Below are 5091 nucleotides of genomic sequence, written 5' to 3' on the forward strand. Positions count from 1 at the left end.
GAGGAAACTAACTGGAGAAAACCCACAGGTGAACAAAGAGAACACGCAAACTCCACCCAGAAAGGTCCCAGTGGTGATCTTTAAATACTTGGTGGGAAGTATTGCCCCCCCCCACCCTTTTTCAAATGTAATCTTATTTATTAAAACATTTTGTAATGCTTTTTGTTGGTGCAAAAAAAAATAGAGCACTACAAAATAAAATCTGATTGGTTGGTCAGATGTAAAGACGGTTTTGGACCTCACAGATTTAGCTTCAATCACAATTGTTCAGAGGGTTCATTTTAACTTCAAACTCCACTCCATGTGAATGAATGAATGAATGAATGAATAAATAAATAAATAAATAAATAAATAAATAAATAAATAAATAAACTCCCCCTCAAAACAGCTAACTCTCAGCAGCAGCTATAGTTTGCTTAAAAAATAAAAGAGCTGATTATTCTCTGTCGGTATTCTGTCTAATTTAACATCTTYTTTGTTAAGTTTTAACACTCCGAAGGGTCCAGTTTGTTATTAAATGGAGCATTAGTACTTTTTTTTTTACCCTAGCTGGCACTTAGTAAACTTGAGCATTCTCATGCTTAATATTTAAGTACTTCYCATAAAAAGTTCAAACAGAGGAATGACTAACCAAGCTTTAAGGAGAACAGGAGTGTCCTGGCTCAGTTATTCTGAACTGCAGTGTGGAGCTTTCTCAACGTCCCAACTTTGCCTAAAACACGATGCTGTTAGTAATTGTGTTAAATATTTAGGGAAAAAAAAACGGTCAAGAACTGTTCCAATTTGCTGTGCTATAGTGAATCTGTACAGGGTGCTGCTTGTAAAGCAGTTTGTGTTTAAAAACAGCAAAAGTTTGACACATTTAGCTTCAAACAATGTTTGAAAAAGTAGASTGGATTTTCTAAAGTCCCATTTTAGCCCATTTAAATAATTAAATTCAAATGTTAAACCCAAAACTTTCACTAAAACCAAGTACAGAGCGAATATGGAAATTCACACTGCCTGTAACCGGAACTACCAAAATAAAAGCTCAACTGTGCTTATAGAATAAAAGTAACATCTTATAACGAAAGCTTACTGTGGGAATCAGTACATTATTGTGAAAGTAAATATGTAGAAAAGCATTTATAGAGAAACTTTAGGAGACATTTCTAAAAAATGCAGTCAAGCTTTTATTTTGGTACTTCTGGTTACAGGCAGAGTGAATTTGCACATAAGAGAAATATTAAGCTTCAGCTCAACTTTTAAGATTTAACATTTAGAATTTAGATTGAACTATTTAAATGTGCTAAAAGGTGACTTTGGAAAATAGGGCTGGGTGATAAGGATGAAAAATGTATCGCAATTTGGGGTTGCACCTCCTCATGATGTCTTCATGAAGATGATCCTTGCTCTGTGCAGGGTCGGTGGCAGCATGACCCAGAGCACCTGTTCTCCTATGTTTGTTATGTTCTGTCTTCTTCTGAATGGGTGTTCTGAACTGTAACTTCATTGTGCTCTGTACAATGACAATAAACGTCTAGTCTAGTCTAATCTAATCTAAACTAATTTAAGCATTTCATATTAGTCAATATCATTACTGATTAGAAGACAAAAGACTGAATAATACTGCCAAACTGGTGACCTGACCTTTCCTCTTTTATCCACAATTTCTTCCCCAGCTATTGCCTCATTTTCTCCTTTATTCTACGTCATTCTTTATTTTGCAACAGCCAGAAGACACGGTGATGAAACAAACCGCTACTGCTCAGGTTACTCAACAGGTTGTTATTAGCTTACCAAAGAATGAGTTTGTTGATGCCACCAACCTTGCTTAACTGGGCCGTGAGAGGGCGAGCAGCTAAAGCTTTTCCTCTGCCTATCCCAGCTGCTTGGCCTCGAAGGCCATGCTATCTAAACTCCCCGTGGATGATATGTCARCAAGGGCTTGATTCCCCTCCCACCCCAATCACTCATGTTGGACCCGGTCTGTGGACCCAAGGCCGAGAAGAGGAGGAAACTCTGAACTCTGGTGAACCGAGCRAGAGGTGGTAACATCATGGACTCTGGAGGGTTGTAGGGACGGGTTCCAGCACGGAGACCCACCCTCAATGTCACCGACTCCACTGAACCCCGCCCGTCTCATGTGTACCTGGACAAATTTTCTTTTAATGTTGATCATGTGTCATCTATATTGTTATTTATTTATTGCCCAGTCCTATTAGGAACGCCACACTACTTTTACCAACATTTCCCTGTTATAGTTAGCACAAGCTTCTTTACAAAGAGAGCTTCATGAGTCTGAGCTTCCTAACAAAGTGTACRTTTCATACAGGACAAAAAGCTGCAATGGTTGTTTAGGTTTTTCTTATTTTGTACAAAATTTAAAGGAGACCAATTATGGGTCCTAGAAATGTTTATGGTATGTCTGTGGGCTATCCAGACCATGTTCATTCAATTTAATGCACAAAATAATTCTCAGATAATAAAAGTTCCCATTTTCTAGTTCTGCCTGCTCTGACTTTCGTTCAGAAGAGCTGTTTATGTTAATGAGCTCTGTTGGTAACGCCCTCCAAAAATCTGTTGACATTAACTCCGCCCTCCAAAGCCAGCATTTATGTTAGCATGGCTAATAAYAGCAGAAGCTCCGTTGTACAACCATATGAGACCCAGAGGCAGAGTCGTGGTCGCAGCTTCTTTTTTTTCCCCTCCCTCCTCTGCTCTGCGCTCACTCTGCATGCTGTTACCAGAGCAGGGAGCAGCAGCGGTCAAAATACCTCAGAAACTCAAACAAATAGGCTTTAACAAGGTTTAATAAGCTAAACAATAGAGGTACATGAGAAAATGTGTTCATAACAAATGAAAATAAATAATTAAACAGTGTCCATGCCAGTCTTGAACCTGGTCTCCCACTCTCTGGTCCAACACTCTACCCATTGCCCTATTGGAGGCTTGTTGTGAAATGAGCTGCGCATTGCACAAGAACACGGTGATGGCTTTTTATAGTGAGGAGGTGGAGTCTCACCCGGGGGTTTCTAGGTAAGGGGCTGAACGCAGGTTCTGGTGGGTTGTTGTATGGTTTGTGACATCACAAAATGACGGAAGTATAAAACTTGTCATTAATATACATTAAAATACATTTACTTACAGTAAATATGCCCCTGGGTGCATTTTTTTGGTCCTAGGACTTTTTTTAAGAAGTACATTCCCAAAGTTGARTAAAAAAAACCTTTAAAAAGTGAATTTTGCATAATAGGTCCCCTTTAAACCAGATGTGCTCAAGCTGTAGTAATATGATGTGGAGGGTGGAGCGGCTCATCCCTCTAAAAACCAGCTTCTTAAAAACGGGCTGTAAAAAAAACTTTAAAAGTAAACTGGTTGTTTTGTATTTCTGTGGTATTCTGACAAAAACACATTATAGTTTTTGTCAGRAAATAATGTCAAGTGCAAAAGAGGGCAGAATGTTTTATTGATTTCTTTATTATACATTCATCTAGAGTGCAGGATGATGTTAGTCGACTTCAGTGTTTTTATTTTTTATTTAAATTTTCTTTCTTCTGATTCATGATCTGTCTGCCTTGAACCAAACACTGCCTGCAGTTCTTCAGGTGATAAACGCTCATCGTTGTCTTGGATTGTGTTTGTTGGTGCTGGGCAGGCAGTTTATCAGTATCAGCTGCCTGCGGCTGACATTCTTAATAAAAAATTATTGATCAATGCAGCTCAGAAGTCAGTGTATATGTAAAGTACAACTGCTCAGTTTGACTTAAGTTCTTCCTGCTGCCACTGAAAAAGGTATTCAGTCCATTTATTACTTTAAAAGCTCAAGTAATCAATAAACATTTACATATCTCACCAGCTCTGCTTTGTAAACCACTTCGATGCTCAAGTAGTTGAATCAAGCACTCAGTGGAGCTGAAATAAATGATGAGCAGCTTCAAGGAATTTATTTCTTATTACAGCAATGATCAGGAGTCCAACCTGAAAGTGGGAACTGTTCTGCTCTCTCACTTCAACTTGTCAAAAGCAATCAAATTAAAACGGCTATACATGTATATACAGTATATTTAAAAACTGGGCAATTATGCAGCGATACAAGTTAGAGTTCAGGTTAAGTTGAATTTTAAAAGATTATAAGTGATTTTTATGCTGTTGCARTTTCATACCACCAGGATACAACCATGCACTGAGGGTACAACACCTCTGCACAGGATGAAATGGGTTTTTAGAAACTAGATGATTTGCATTATTGAATTTTGTTTATTTTTGCTGACAACTGAATAAAAAAATCYTTCTCCTTACCAAACTAATTTAGTTGCTGAAAACAGCAAATAGAGCCTCATTCACACCTCTGTTAGGTCTGCACAGAGTGTACCCTGCCCTGGGGATAAGTCCCATCCCATGTGAGTCAGAGTGGTGTTAAAGGGTAGAGGAAGTCTGTCAAAGATGCACAGTTAGTGTGCAAAATAGGCGTACCAGGCTCAGACTCAATGAAACAGATGCTGCCTATAAGAAATACAGAACAAGCACAAACCTGCTTGTTTCTTCAGTAAAACATTTAAAACTGTCTTATTATTGTAAACGATTAATGCATGATTAGAACAAAACTGTATTTTATTCATTTTTGTCTTTCGATTCGGGGCTTTCAGAAAATATCTAGAGCTACTACTAATAATGATCCTAAAAACTGGTTAAAATTTGATCATCTACCTTTCAAAAGCTCAGTAGATTTTTTTTCTAAAYGTTCTTCGGAAAGATTTTCCAGTTGGTTGCAATAAGGAACCTCAACCACTAGATGTCGCTGGATATCACACACTGTTCCTTTAAATAACACAGCTGAATAACACTAAATACTTTTTTTTTATGCCCAGAGGTTTCAGTGCACAACATGCAYGAAAACTTCCAGCTAAATAGGATGGGAAATGTGAAGGGCAACAGTCAAGTCTGGTAAATGTCAGACATTTTAAATGCATCTGCAGCTGCGCTTCTTGTTCAGATGATTGATGCTGATCAATGACATGACTAAATACATTTTAAGAACAGCTAAAGCAGTTAAACAAGCAAAAAGGTAGGAAACCAGTGAGGCAGGTTTTATATATATATATATATATA

General features: G+C 37.9%; 1 protein-coding gene across 1 annotated transcript in view; it reads right to left on the minus strand.

Moving 5' to 3' along the window:
* The window catches only part of ano1a (anoctamin 1, calcium activated chloride channel a), a gene marked incomplete in the record, with an annotated part of 59987 nt that overhangs the window by 4824 nt on the left and 50072 nt on the right, over positions 1-5091 (minus strand).

Source organism: Austrofundulus limnaeus, unplaced genomic scaffold, assembly GCF_001266775.1.
Source record: "Austrofundulus limnaeus strain Quisiro unplaced genomic scaffold, Austrofundulus_limnaeus-1.0 Scaffold281, whole genome shotgun sequence".
NCBI lineage: Eukaryota > Metazoa > Chordata > Actinopteri > Cyprinodontiformes > Rivulidae > Austrofundulus > Austrofundulus limnaeus.